This window comes from Pinus tabuliformis, chromosome 3_2 (assembly GCF_031772625.1).
Source record: "Pinus tabuliformis cultivar Carrire ecotype Pingquan chromosome 3_2, CPIR1, whole genome shotgun sequence".
Taxonomy (NCBI): Eukaryota; Viridiplantae; Streptophyta; class Pinopsida; order Pinales; family Pinaceae; genus Pinus; species Pinus tabuliformis.
The window spans coordinates 646,634,795-646,650,662 of NC_142302.1; the positions used below are offsets into that span (position 1 = coordinate 646,634,795).

The 15,868-nt window shown below is 39.2% G+C and overlaps 1 pseudogene; it reads left to right on the forward strand.

The window, feature by feature from the left end:
- Window positions 1-2,005: 2,005 nt before the first annotated feature.
- The window catches only part of LOC149182281 (cysteine proteinase RD21A pseudogene), a 48,128-nt pseudogene continuing 34,265 nt past the window's right edge, over window positions 2,006-15,868 (forward strand).

A 15,868-nucleotide genomic window follows, 5' to 3' on the forward strand; every position in this document is an offset into this window, starting at 1 on the left:
CTGCTGCTATAAGACAGAGGGTTGCACACTGAAAGGGGATCCCAGAATTGTATTCTGTACATCACATTTTTCATAGAACAAGGGATCGATTTTGATTGTGCAGGGAAGGAGGAGCCTGTGTTCCCAGTGGGATGATCCCTGGAGGGGACCACTAGGGCATAACACTGCTTGTTCAGTCATGATTTAACATGATTCAATGATAATATAAATTGGCATTCGATTTTATGTTTGTGTCTCTTCTGAATGTTCACAGATTGTGATTTAATTGTTGCAAGGGAAACAAGTTGGGTGGTTGGGCTCACTAGCCAGTCCGTTGCCCCAATCTTCTTAGGATTTCTTTTGCTGCATTTTATTTTGCATAGTGTGAGTGTGATTTAAGATAGCTCTACAATTTCATTTCATAGTTCTCCTTCATGCTTTGATCATCTAATTTTCGATTTCATCCATGATTTCTTTTTCATTTCTTTGGTCATTTAAGTGTAATGATATTGTTGTTTCCTGGGATATATTTTATGAAGGTTGAGTTGAAGTAGAGAGAGGATAGATAGTAAATTATTTACTGCATCTCTTACTTTCATTGTAAATTAAGTGTGATGCTTACCCTAGTTTCATTTGTTTCATACAATGATATAATGGCTTATCAAGAATTCTGATTTAGCACATGCCATGTGAGCATTCGTGACTGCCTTAAAACCATCATTTTAGATGAGAAGCTGATTCCTATACTTTGAAGAAAAACATTCATTTTTGAAATCTTAATGAACAAATTCCAGGATCAACATAAGGAGAAGTTGTGAATCTTGTTTTATTTTCAAAGTAAAGTGCTCATAGAATTCTTAAAATGTCTTGAGGTTAATAGCTATGATTGATGTTCCTTTCATCATAATTAAATGTTGCACATATCTTAGATATTTCAGTGTTGAAGAGAAAGTATTTAATGATTTTATAATATCAGGGTGAACAACAAAAATGTCTTTATTTTGTTTTCTTCTATTGCACACTTTCCTTATAGCTGAAATATTGATTTGTATTTAGAGAAACAATGCACATATAGCTTCAATTCTTTCCAAAGCATTCAATGATTTTCGTAGATTAGTTGGAATGAAGTTGCTTTATTCTTCCTAGTTTTAATTCATATTTTTCATATTTGCAACATAGCAGTAATCTTTTAAGAGGTTTTTGCATTCTTTATTTCTTGAATCACTTTCTTTTGAATGGGGCCTACATTCCCTTTTCCCCTGGACAACTGAGGAAGACTTACTGCAGGAGTCAACTCAACCCAGAAGAGGAGCCAAAAGTAGATTCCCAAAGTGTGTTTACTTTACTTTCGAAAAGTCTTGTTCCTTTTTCTTGAATGATGCTTCTTTTGAATTTCTTGCAAAAGCTTGGTTTTTATTTGACAGATCCCTGAGGTCGTATTCTGGCATATATTGTGCTATGCCTCTAAGTTTACTTACCCGGATTGACAAATTAAATGTTGGTGTAAATCTTGCATTTATACGCCTGACATTTTGGTGTCGTTGCCGAGGAGGCGTTGTAGGATAAGGCCTCAACGATTTGTCATGTTTTTTCCCTTTCCTTCACTATTGAATTTCTAGATTAATGAGATTCCCCTTACTTGCTGAAGCATACTGGACAACATTCCCAAAGAGCTCACAAGCCAGGTTTTCCTTTCTGCAAATGAGTGATTTCTTTTACGACAAAGTGTGATGCCCGATTTGTTTCTTTTACTGCAATTTAGTTTTTATGAGTAATTTGTATTTCTGCAAAGTGTGATGCTTGATTTACTGCAATTGAGTTTTTTATGAGCAATTTATTTTACTGCAAAGTGTGTTATTTTTTTTTTTTGCAATAGAGGTTATTTAATTTCCGCAAGTGTGATTTCCTTAGTTTACAATCTTGGTTTGTTATTTTTACTGCAATTGATATTTTGAGTTTTTCAGGTGCTAAAAGAACCCCCTGCTCTCAATCTAGGTGCTGACAAGACTTTCCAGCTAGTAGGAAAATGCCAGGAAGTGTGATGTTATTCAAAGAACTATCTCAAATTCTGGCAGAAGTTGGGGTCTCTGCTTCACAGAAAGAACACATCTTGGCATCAATTAGAAATCAATCTACTCCTCTAGAAGAAGAGAATCATGAAGAACCAGAAGATCTTCCTAGGGAGCTTGAGAAGTTATGGATCATGTTTGAGGAGGAGAAGCCATTAGAAGTAGATATTGAAGAACACCAACCTGATCTAGCCTGCACTTTAGAGGATGAACAAAGAAAATTGGAGGATTTGCATGATGCACTAGATGTTTCCCATGAATCAAATGACCAAGAATATGTGGATCCCATAAAATCTTGGTTTCATATGATTGTCAGTATTCATCCCTCCCTTATCATTCAACAATTTGTAGCATCACATCAGTTAATGTAGTTGGTACCTCATGTTCTAGTATTTTCTCACATATACTTTCTAAATTTGAACATGAATATGATTATCCTCTTGTTGCACACTTGGTTGCACTGGAAGTCCTCCTATACTTAAAAGGGAGTCTTCTGCTTCTTAGGGTAGATCAGGGTAGAAGAATAAAGAAATGCCATGAATAAAGTTGTTACAATAATGCAATTAGGGTTTTGACTTTCAAAGCATAGCCATTGAAATTGCTTTTGATCCACATTGGTTGTTAACACACACATCTGTGACAAATATTGTAAAGTATGATTCACTCTAATACCTCATGATTTTGCAAAAGTAAGCATGATTAACCACTCTAATGAAGTTGTCACCTGAGATATATATTTTTAGTTTCCATTAGAAGGTACTATTGGAGAGCCCCCTATGGTGGAACACTCTTGTAAAGATCATAATAAGCTATTCATGAGAACACTAGCATTATTAACTTAAAGAATCTTTCAGTCATTATCTAGGATATTTTTAATAAGTCTTTACGATAGAGGAACTAACCAGTAATGATTAGTCATTAAAAACTTTTCACGCCATCTCATACTCTTAAGGAGTAGATTTGTATCCCCACTTATTAAGTAACCTTTGAAGTTAACTACAATCAGAATTTATAAAAGACTTAGGGGAGGATAGGAGGTCACGTGATGAGCTGACCTGCCATGATCATGAGACCTAACATGCACGACATTACTGTTGCTGGTCACCAAACTAGAGTAATGGATTTCAGCTAAAAAGCTAGAAGACAGGAGGTCTCATCATGAGCTGACCTATTCATCTGTGTTACTTCTTGTGAGTGGCACTGCCATTAGCTGGTTACCAAGCTAGGATAGTGGCCTTCATCTATTTTTTCAGGTGAGACTTCAGTCCACGGTCCGTGGATTGATGCCGAAAGGGCCAGTAGTGTAGGGATTTGTTTGGCGCAACTAACTTTGAACCTGGGTCAGGACCCACTAAGCCAACAAATGGTTCCATTATCAGGATCGGGATTTGCATAAAGAGATGTGTGATGTCGCATCTTTGGAATCCGACAAAGAAATAAATTGAGAAGTGGTTGGATAGAAAGATCCACGAATTTGTGGTGCCAGAGAATAGATATCCACACCCGACAAAAGAACAATGGTTGGACATGAATCTATACACAGAAATACATGAAATTTTCTTATGCACCTTCCCGATCGAACTATATGAGTGGATTGCTAAATTGGTAGGTGGCCAAGGAAGGTGGAGGCTTGACGCTCCAACAGTGTGGACCTCGGAGCTAGTTCGAAAATTGGAAGCTTCTCAAGATAAGATCACGCACACTCTCGATCACTAGCTTGATTGAGTCATAGGAGGATTTGTGATAGAATTTGTGGTCGATACCTCAGTCAGCTACAGCGAAGCGGAGCGATGCTTTTTAAAAGGACCACGAGGTAAGTATTTGAGATCTTTGAATACTTGGATTAAAATGCTCTTGTGTGAAAAGCGGGTTATGCCACTTGTTGGGACAGGAAAAAGGTATGATTTCTCTTCATAAAATGCTTCATTTATCATTCATCCTTATACGATGATCTTCGTTTATAGGTTAAACTGGCGAAAATATCGACTAATGTTGGATGGAACTTTTTGGTGATAGAATAGGAAAATCTAGTATGAAAAACTAATTCTTTGTTATCTTTGTATATGGAGATGCGGATTGGGAAAAAGTTGTTCAGTTGGCAAAACAACATGAGGCCATAAAAGGGAAAAGCTACGGTGTCTTGGGCAGACAAGGAAGAGGAAGATCAGTTCGAACATTCCTATTTTATCACATGATCGATTTTATATTGTGAAATCCTCAGGATCCCCTGATCCTAAGGATTCGCTTTTATCCAGTTTCTCTTTTACGTTATATAGGGCCGAAAGGAAATTAGACACAATTCAGACTTTGATAATCTGTAATTATTCTTTTTTGAAAACATATACATTGTTATATCAGTGACTCTGTCAGCTATTACTTGAAATTAATGAAATAAGGTTGTGTTTGATACATCTTTGTATTCTGAGTTCTTATTAAGTAGAGGCTTCTGGCGACTCTAGGCCTAGTCACAAGAAGTTCCACTGCTCCTTTGTGTTATAGTTTTATATTTAGTCTTGGTTATTGATTTAATGTTCAGTTATTTCGTTTATCGTGAAGATTTGTGATATTGATTCATACTGTTGTTCAATTAGATTCAGAGTGAAGCCGTGAGATATACTTAAAGTAGCGCTTTGATTGGAATGAGTGAATTCACATTGATAGCAGATTGTTGTTCATTTGAATAGATGTTATCATAGATCTTGAGAGATAAGACTAATTAACTTCTACAGATTGCAATATAGATCGTTTTCTATTTAGGAATCCTTTATCGCTATTTGTTGTTCAATTACCGATTGTTGTTCGATTACCGATTGTTGATTGTTGTTCATTTACTGTTGTTGTTCAATTGGGAAATGTAGATTGATTTGGGTTGTTATAGATTAACAATGCTGATTCAATAGTTATAGTTTCTTTACTTGATTGAGTATGATTAGTCTTAAGTTTATTTGAATGATTCTAAGTGTAATTCTTATTTGCATTCAGTTTCAATTGATTTCGGAACAAGTTGCATAGAATTGCAGAGTGTGTCAAAGAGTATTTCTTCCATAGATAGTTCTTTTCAGAATTGTGTGAATTGAATTGAAGAATTAGCCTTTAGTGATTGCAACGATTCATCATTAGATAACCTCTAGATTCACTGCACATACTGTGCTGGCACTCTTGAGATAAAAATACTTACCTCGGGTTGACAACTAATGTAGGGATTAAGATTTCCTGTAAAAAGACATCTTAGTGAGCCAACATTTTGGCGTCGTTGCCGGGGAGAGTGTTTCAAGTGATTGTTTTTATTTCTTTTCTGTAGGAGAATTGGGTTTTAAAAATGGAAGGTAAGAACCTACATACCTAGCAAGTAAAGTGCTTGCTTACCTGCCCGCTTTACAACAAAACCTTAGAGGTTAAATAGGAATTTGTTTTTATGAATGACTAGAAATAAAAATATAGAAAAAGAGCAAAATCCTCCACCAAAACCCACAAAACCCAAAGGATCGGTGAACCTTGGGAGAACGACCTTTATAGATGAAATCATAAGAAGAGTAGAGTCTCAAGTATCAGTAGGATTCCAGACTATATCTGGAAAAAGTTCTAGTGTTATCCCTCAAGCAGCAAGCTCACCATCTGTAGCTCACACTGAGATTCAAAGCCAAGTAGGAGGATTGAAACAGAGTTTTCAAGCTACAATAAGTTTACACTCTGATCCTCTACAAGAGGGAAAATCTTGTAACTTAAGAGAAGGAAAAGGAGAAACTAGTGGGGTTGCTAAAGCAGAACCACAATTGTCTGAACAAGGATCTCCTGAGATTCTAGACCTAGGAAGTGTTGTAAAGCCAGCTCGGGTTGCTAACTCTCTGCTTACTCCAGAAGCACCCCTTGAAATCCCCAAAGATTATTGGCATATCTTTGATCAAATGGCAGATCAACCACCCCAAGGTCAAACCTCGACATTAGAGTACCCCATAGTCGACCAGGTGGCCAATGCCCCTATGAAGGCTATTCCTCTGCAGAGCATCCCAACCTTCCATGGGATGATCATAGAGGATCTTGATGCTTTCCTATTTGAGTTTGATGTCCTCTGTAGAGGCTATGACTATACCACTGACCCCCAAAAGCTGAAACTATTCCCTTCCACTTTGAAAGGGGTAGCTCTGAGATGGTTTATGGGTCTAGTTGGGTGAACCATCAATTCTTGGGATGAAATGAAAACCTCCTTCCTTAAAAGATATCAGGAATTTTGTAAAACTAGGGAACTGAAAGATGAGATTTTCAATATCACTGAAAAAGATAATGAAACACTAGAAGAATATGTAGAACAGTTTAATTATAATTTGCAGAGGTCTCCACACACTGCCTTACCAAAAGAAGTCCTAAGAGCTATCTTGATTAAAGTAATGAAAGAGGAATGGGTAGAAACTCTAAAATTAATGGGAAAAGGAGATATTTCTCAGGAATATTATGATGAAATTATTCGTTTGTGTATCAGGTGTTCGTGGGGAAGCACATGCATAGGAGCAGCTAGCCAAGATCCCATGAGCAGAGGAAGCAAACCACATAGTGGAGGTGTAACACGGATGGAGATCGACAACCTCTTGGAAGATTTTAAGATGGACATCCTGGGCACTCTTACAACACAGTTGGAAATCCTATAGGCTAAACAAAAACAGGCTTTAGCAGAACAAAATTTTTCCATTTTCTACCACATTGTCGAAAGAAGCACAACCAGTAGGAATGCCCGTTAGACATGGTTCAAACGTGCGCTATCTGTGCTAAAGATCATGACACTGAACAATTTCCATCATTACCAGGGCTGAGAGCAGTATTCAAAGAAGCAGAGGAAGAAATAGAACCGATATATTTGATGAACTAGCATCGACAAGGGAAAGCTAAACCTACAAGTATGTCATAAGACGCATCTCAATTCTTTCCTTCCTTACAGTTTAATCAACAGCAAAACCTTGGGGCAGCCTAGCAAGGCAAATCACCCTACCCTAATTGGTATAGCCCGCCATTCCCTATGACATCCTGGCCAGCACAATCTTTTCCAGGAAATGGTTGGACGATTTCTCCTTTTACTCCTGTTTGGCAAGGCAAACCCTATCAATCCCAGTGGCCTGCTTCCACCTCTCAAAATCTGAATTGGCCTACCAATTGGCAGCGCCCTTTGGGGATATCTAATGTACTTATGGGGACGGGCCCTCAGCCTCAACCGACACTATCAACTCCTTATACATTACAACATAATTCTCAACCTCTTTTGCAGCCACAGTTACCAGCTCAACCGAACCCGAATCCTAATAATAGACCAGTCCAGTTGGTACAGATTATTGAAAATCTAGAGTATGAGATTGAGTAGAAAGAATGTAATAAGGTCAGATTGAGGTCAGGACGTGTCATTACCCCTGAGGAAAACAAGGACCAGCCTTCAATTGAAAATGTAACTCCACTTGTACATATTCCATCACTTGTACATGTTCCACCACTTGTAAATAATATTGAACCAAAGCAAGGGGAAGAAACAGATCAACATGATGACCCTGAAAAACTTATAGTCACTTCTCCCCCATTCCCCGAAAGACTAACGATACCTAAACTGATTGCCTACCCTGATTTCGATCTTGTAGGGGAACTAAAAAAATTTTGTATTAAGATCCCTCTCCTCCAAGCCATTCAAGACATTCCCATCTATGCCAAAACAATCAAAGAATTGTGTGTAAGGAAGCCTGTGAGGAAGGTAAAAACCTCACCCACTATCCATGTTGTAGGAACCTTATCCGATTTACTCTTGGGAGAGGAAACTCCAATAAAGTATGAAGATCCTAGAAACCCCATAGTGACAGTTCAGATATATGGCCGTTCTTTTCCAAATACACCAGTTGATTTAGGGGCCAACATTAACATATTAACAACAAAAACCTCTCAAGCACTTGGTATTATAGCCTTAGAACCAACCACCACTTTATTAGAACGTGTTGACCAATCGGTGGTAAGACCAGAAGGGAATTTACAAGATATCACAGTTTTTGTTGATTCATGGGAATATCTAATAGATTTCCTGGTTATAAACCCAAGGAGTAGGTTGGATGGGAATCCTTTGATTCTGGGTCGACCTTGGTTGGCAACAGCTGATGCATATATTTGTTGCCGAGAAGGCAGCATGACTATTACAAAGGGGGATGCTGTAAAAAATCTGGTGTTATATCCTCCTGCCAGGCCAAGTTTTCCCATTGTAAAAATATGTAAGAAGCCACCAGTGTACCTGGAAGAGAGCATTTGTTCACCACTCATAGTAGCAGAAGCATTGGAATTTAAATATCAGACTGAAGATGACGTTATCAACAATTTTATAAATTAGCCAACTAATGTGAGTAATGTACAGTGTCAGATGTTGAAAGCAATCCTTGATAACAAAGCCATGGAAGATCCCCTGAAGGATACAGACGACCAACATATTCAGATGACTGTTGTTCATAACAGCAAACCAGTTGAGATCGAGCCAGGCAAAGTTCTAAATATCAATGTTGATTTGGATAGTGAACAACAACAAAAGCTTATCTAGGTATTGCAGAAAAATAAAGTGGTTTTTGCCCAAGATTATCCTGATATGAAAGGGATAGACCCACAGCTATGTACACACCACATTTATACAGAGAAGGATGCTTGACCCATCCGACAGCCTCAACAGAGGTTGAACCCACACCTCAAGGATATCATGAAAGAGGAATTGCAGAAGCTACTAGATGTAAACTTTATTTATCCTATCTCGGACAATAAATGGGTCTCTCCATTGGTGGTCGTCCCTAAGAAAAATGGGAAGTGGCGTATTTGTGTAGACTATCGAGAGCTAAACAAGGCAACACAGAAAGATCACTTCCCCCTCCCATTCATTGATCAAGTCCTTGATACGTTGGCAGGGAAGCAGTTCTTCTCCTTTTTAGACGGCTTCAGTGGTTACAATCAAATTCAGATTGCCCCTGAAGACCAGGACAAAACAACCTTCACCTATCCCTGGGGCACATTCACATACAGGGTATTACCATTTGGCTTGTGCAATGCCCCAACCACATTTCAGAGAGCTATACTAAGAATCTTTGTTGATCTAATAAATGAAGGACTGGAGGTATATATGGATGACTTTACTCCATATGGGGATGATTTTGATCAAGCATTGCAAATGCTAGAAAAGGTATTAGAACGATGCATTGCTACCAGGTTATGTTTAAGAAATGTCAAGTGTCACATGATGATGACCGAGGGTGTGATCCTGGGACATTACATCTCTGCAATAGGAATACAGGTAGATCCAGCAAAAATATAGGTAATTCTTTTATTGCCTACCCCTCCCACCCAAATAGAGGTACGTAGTTTCCTAGGATATGCAGGTTATTATCGCAGGTTTATCAAGAATTTTTCACAGATTACGACACCCTTATACGCTCTAACTGGGAATGTTGATTTCAGTTGGTCTAACAAGTGTGACACAGCTTTTGCAGGTTTAAAGAAACTAGTCTCAACAACACCAGTATTATGTGGACCAAACTGGGAGTTGCCTTTCCACATCTCCACAGACGCATCAAATGTAGATATAGGCACTGTCCTTGGCCAGGAGGAGGACAAGAAACCTTATTCTATATATTATATTAGCAAAAATCTCACTCCTGCAGAACTTAATTATACAGTGACAGAAAAAGAATTCTTAGTTGTTATTTATGCAATAAACAAATTTAGACATTATATAACCAGCTACCAAGTCTTTGTGTACACTAATCACTCTGCCATTCAGTATCTAGCTAATAAACCAATCACAAATGGTCGAGTAACACGGTGGATATTGCTTTTGCAGGAGTTTGACATTACTATCAAAGATCGTCCAGGGAAGGAAAATCCAGTTGTTGATTTTCTATCTCGAATCCCAAAGGTTAATGATCCACTCGTTGTAGATGACCAATTTCTGTGTCATGTGGAAAGAGTCAATTTTGTGGACAAAACCGACCTCCCTAGAAAACAAGGCTTTTCTAGTGACAAACAAAACAATCAAGCACTATCTTTCCCTAAATATGCATTAAAATAAAAGCAACCAGGTGTTTAAGGCTTACCTTTAGTCCAACGCTTGTTTGTAGCAGCCAAGCCTCTTCGATCCAGATGAGCTCCTTCTCCTTGAAGCCTGCATTCACTAACAAGAAAACGATTACATAGCACTTGAATAACTCATATAATAAAACATATTCATCATAAAGACCAAGGAGTTTATGAAACAAATTATATATAACAACTTGTTGAGAAAAATGAACTTAATTGTATTAATTGGAAACAAAAGAAACCATTACAACCAGTGCCTTGGTGTTGTGCAGGTCCCTCTCAGGGTCCAGCAAGAGTTCTCCTCTACTTTGATCAGCTCACCCACTTCCAAATGAAGCTAAGAAAGGATTGGAATCTCTCCCCTCAAGCTCTATAAGGGAGTCCTAATTTCAGCAGCATCTACCCTTAGGAATGTTCAGCTTTCAACCTCTCCTCCCTCTGGCCCAATGCCTGTATTTATAATGCTTTGGAGGAAGTTAAACAGGTTCACCATCAATGGGATAAGCCCCTCTTTCAAAGGGATAGCTCCCCTCTTCATGGGATAAGTTCCTCTTTCATTGGGATGCATGAACCATATGGAGGCGCTCAATCCACGTCAAACCATCTTCTAGAATGCTCTAGAATTGACCACAAGTAAGTTTTTTGAAGTAAAACTTGCGCCTTTTGACTTTTACAGGGGTACGCACCCACCTCTTTACAGACAGAGCGTACAAGTATGCAGGTATTATGAACTTGAGGTGCGTACACGCAGGTAAGAGTAAGAGAAACTGCGTAACCAGAGTTATATTGATTTTTAAAGGCTTTCTCTCTTTTTTGGAGTTTGACATGAGGAGCAGAGGTATAAGACTTGCCAAGGAGGACAGTATGGTTGTTCATGGAGCCATACTGACTGCAAATAGTCATGGTGACAAATTTTAGTGTAACAGATTGCCCCCTAAAGTGCGAGGTCTGTAGTAGATTAGGGTTTTATATCATCTAGGAAGGGTGAAGCACTTTATCATTTCGAGGATTATCTTGTGGAGAGCCCAGTCGGAACCTGCAAATATTCAACACAAAATACATATATGAGATCATATCATTGCTGAGGTAGGCATTCCCATACTCAGATCAAAAACTTAACTAACAAACTAACTACTGCTCTGATATAGGAATGATTTTGCAATACATCATAATCATAGACATCTGTAGACACAGTATGGACGCAGCCATCTGTTTATAATTAGTCTACTATATAATGAATACAAAACTCCTCGCAGCCTGGATGGCGGAAACTAGATCCAGGGTCTTCATTTCTACTTCCCGAAATAGTACGATTCTATCCATGCGAATAAATGAGTTGATGTCGAACATGGTAGAAACCACTTGATTACCAGTCAATGATGTAAACTGTTAACAAGTGTGAGAGAGACCACCAGTGATGTCAATGGTTCTCAAAGTACCCAGTACAATCCATGAGATGTGAATGAATTTGTTGATGTCGAACATGTCACGGAATCCTTCGATCGAAAGTCAATGATGTAAATTGTTGTCAAAGGCGAGAAACCTGCCATTGAGGCATGCAGATTTCAAGGTACTGATGATTCCTAGATCATCTTTCTAGATAATGTGTTGATGTCGATAGAAAGCAATCCATCGTAGGCAAGCCCACAACACGAAACCATAGATCAAGTTGAAGAAATGTAGCTGTAAGGACTGACTCAGGGATGGTCAAGATGGATGACAGATATTTTGCAGATGAATGTTTTATTTGCAGTGACCTCTTGAACACATAACGACACAACAGATGGCTTGGTGACAATTGACCCAAAGTTAATACCCAGAAACCGGCTGAAGACTTTCAATGTGGTTTGATCAACTGTTAGGCAAAGGATTTCCCAACCCAGGTGAATGAAAAGTGTCGTGTTCAAGAGTGGTGATAAGGTTTTTTCGAGACAAAGGATAACAAATAGGCTCATTTTTCTCTCTTTTCCCCCACCATTTCTGGCAAGTACCTCTTTATTTTTTACAAGCTTGAGGAGGATAACATTTGCTTGATTATAAGCTCATCCTTCGGATGAGTCCAACTTAGTTTAGATTCGAACCCTAAGAAGGAGTGGTCCGTTCCTGTTTGTAATCGAACAGGTCCTTTACTGTGAAATTTTAACGAGTCCAGTATAGGAGAAACTCGGCATTTTTCAATTTTAGAGAGTCTGAAAAAACTTAAGAAGACTCCAGGGTTGACCTTTTTCGTAAATTTGTGTCTCCCAAGCCCGAAAAAGTATAAAATAATACTTGAGAGAACCGCTTGATCTTTACGACCAAGGAGTATTTTCATGATTAGTGTCTCTGATCTGAAAAGTAAAAAGCGACCAAGGACACGTTGTTTTATTTCCAATATCGAATTTGAAACGACAAAAATCCGGCAATCTTTTCATGTTTTTATGGTCAGAAAAGGGCTGTAAGAGGACCGTCTTTTAATTCCGTTTTAACGAGTGTAAAAGAAACGCTCGGCAATCTTTTCATGTTTTAGGAGTCAGAAAAGGGCTTAAAGATGACTCTGATGTTTTTGTTTGTAAAAAATGACAATTTTCCTTGAAAATCCTTTATCCTGCACAAAAACCAACACATTACTCATACCTATTGAAGATAGATAAAAATACTTTGAAAAATACCTTTTCATGGTGGAAAATAAACAATTTTACCATTTATTTACCCAAAAAACCTATAAAAAGGGCTTTTACCAATTCATTTTTACCATTTTACTGTTGAGGAGAGAAAAAGGGCTTTTGGCAAGAAACTTCCCGTGGACATTGCGGAGAATCCGACCGTCGAAACCGAACGCCGTCTCTTCCAGGTAATCTTCAACATCCTCCTCTTCAATTTCATCCGTTTAGAATTCTTTTTTAGGCCCCAGATTTCATTTTTTGGAGGTTTTGGGGTTTCAAAAACCGCCTCTCGGGGTACGCAGGCACCACACTAGGGACCCGCGTACCCCGACATTTTCTCAGTTGGAAAAATGTCAGGGGTACGCACCTTGCCTTCAGGAACCCTGCGTACCCACGCTCTGTTCCTAAAGGTGGGGTGCGTACCCCACGCAACAAGTTTTTAAACCCCAAATTCTCCAAAATGGACCAAATTTTTTTTATTTCATGGAATCTAATGGATGTTTTTTGGCATGTAGATTGCTCACCATGCTTAATTGGCACGAGAGAGAGCACGAAGATGTTGATTTGGCCGCCATTAATCATCAACCGTCAATTGATGCTTTGAAGGCATGCGGCCTTTATAAATACTGGGCCATACCTGGCATGAGGGCCCAAGTGAGCTTTCTAGAGTGGCTGGTAGAAAAATGGAATGTTCAGGACCAGTGTTTTTATATTGGAGGGCACCAGCTCGAGATGGAGCCCGCAGATATCTACTTTCTCATTGGTTTGCCCAAGAGAGGCGAACACTTGACTCTGTTCGGGACTAGGCCAGGTGGCCAGTCCATCGCTAGTCTCCGACTAGAGTGGTGTGACACTCAGTCTCAGGAGAAGGGGATAGAGATCAAAACTATATCCCGTCCTGAACTTAAGGTAATTGCCTTTATAGTTACCACACTTTGCGGGGCTGCCGCTTTACACATTGCCACTGGATCCCAGATGCGGATGGAAATTGCTTGCTATCGAGGTACCATTTTCAACTGGTGTGATGCTGTGTTGGCCAATGTAAAAGGCCAACTGACTAGAGCCAAAAACGGAGAGCTAAAGACCTTTTGATATGGGGCTTTAGTTGTGAGTTTTGGCTTAGAGAGGGTTCCAATGCTGATCCCACAGCAGCTCACTGTTGAGGCTGGGCTTCCTCGAGAGCCCAAATTGATGCGATGGGTTGCGGTTATGGCCCGTCATCCTGATGAGGGAACAGAGGTTGTCCGATTTACTCCGGAGTACTTTCACTGGTTAGAAGACTAGGTCTTTTCTATACAGGATTTTCCTTATGCCGGAGTTGATTTTCATGGAGATCCGGACATGGTTCTTCCACCGGGAGAACAATGGGATGATACAAGTAACTTCATTTTCCACAAGTTTTTTAAACTATCTATTTTTTTGTTTGTTTTATATCGTCTCAAAACTGATAGTAATAATTTTCAAAATGCAGATGTAGGCCCACAACGTCCAGCCAATCTCCGACCTTACGAGAGGAGACTACCAGTTGCAGCGGCACCGGCCCCACAGGATGAGGCCACAGAGACTTTGGCTGAGTTGGAAAGTCACCTAGAGCGTCTTACAACAGACATACTGGAGACTACCATAGATGATATTCCAATCAGACTTCAGCGCTATGTAGTCGGGGTCCCAGGACCTTTTAGGAGGTTCTTGTGTAGGGTGGCCCGTGCAGTGGTGTCATATAGAGATCATCACCAGTGATTGGATGGTCGTTTTTGTAGACACATGTGACATTTTGATTTTTTGTACTTATCATTTTTGCCGATCATAAGGTGTTTTTCAACCTATGATCGAAGACGATGTATTTTTTGACACACTCCTATATATATACGTATCATTATTACCGGGTTATCTTGTAAATCATGTTATGGAATGGTTTTAAATTTACATGTATGATTATTGCAAATGTCTATTTAACATTCGAGAAGCAATTGCATCTGCTAATGTATTTAAAGACCTTGGAATATGTTGATATTCAATGTAATCAAACTCACGTTCCAAGAGACGCACTCTCAAAAATAACCTTAATAACACTGGATTTCTAATGGCATACACTCTATTAAGTTGTAATACAACGAGTTCAGAATCTAACCTCACTATCAAACTCCGAATCCAAAATGAAATAGATTCAGACAATAACTCAATCACTGCACTGTATTCGGCAATGTTGTTTGTTGTTTGACCGAGGCTCACCCCATGCATAGATACTAACTCGTCAGAGGGCGAATAGATAACCCAAGCTACGGAAGAGATATTCCATGTACTACGACAAGCACCATCAGCAAAACCAATGTATGTTTGGAGAGGCATCACATCTACATCATCAAGAGTAAAACTAAGATGAGCCAGAATAATGACGAAAACACACTCTCTAAGCTAAGCACACTGTCTAAACTAACAAACACACCAGCTAGAAAGAAAAACTAACCTAACTAAAAATCTCCATACCCACTCTTTTAAGCATAATACCTCTTTAGGTAAAGTCCATTTCTGGGTTTACCCAAAGAGTCCCCGTCAAAGTCTACTAACTCATAGGCCCCTTTTGCTAGCTTTCGCTTGACGATATAGGGCCCATGCCACATAGGAACGAATTTTCCAGCACCTAATTTATCATTAGCTTGATCATATAATAACACTAGGTCTCCTTCCGAAAAATTTCGAGGGGTCACATTTCGATCATACTGAGCTTTCATACGTTTTGCGTGAGTCTCGATCGCCAATGCAGCATCACATCGATTCTCATCTAATTGAGCTAAGTATAATAAACGCTTCTCCTCTTCGGAAGTAGCTGGAAGTAACTCGATGGCCATTTGCAGTGACGGGATTTCGCATTCAATGGGTAGCACAGCTTCCAAACCATAAGCTAGTTGGAAAGGAGTGAACCCTGTTGATGTTTTCACTGAGGTTCGATACGCCCAAAGCGCTGAAAATAACATGTTGTGCCAATTCGACCGATGAATACCAATGATTCGTCGGATCATGATAACTAAAACTTTGTTGATGGACTCAACCAGACCATTCGCTTGTGGATAATAAGGAGTTGAACTATCGTGACGCAAACCAAGT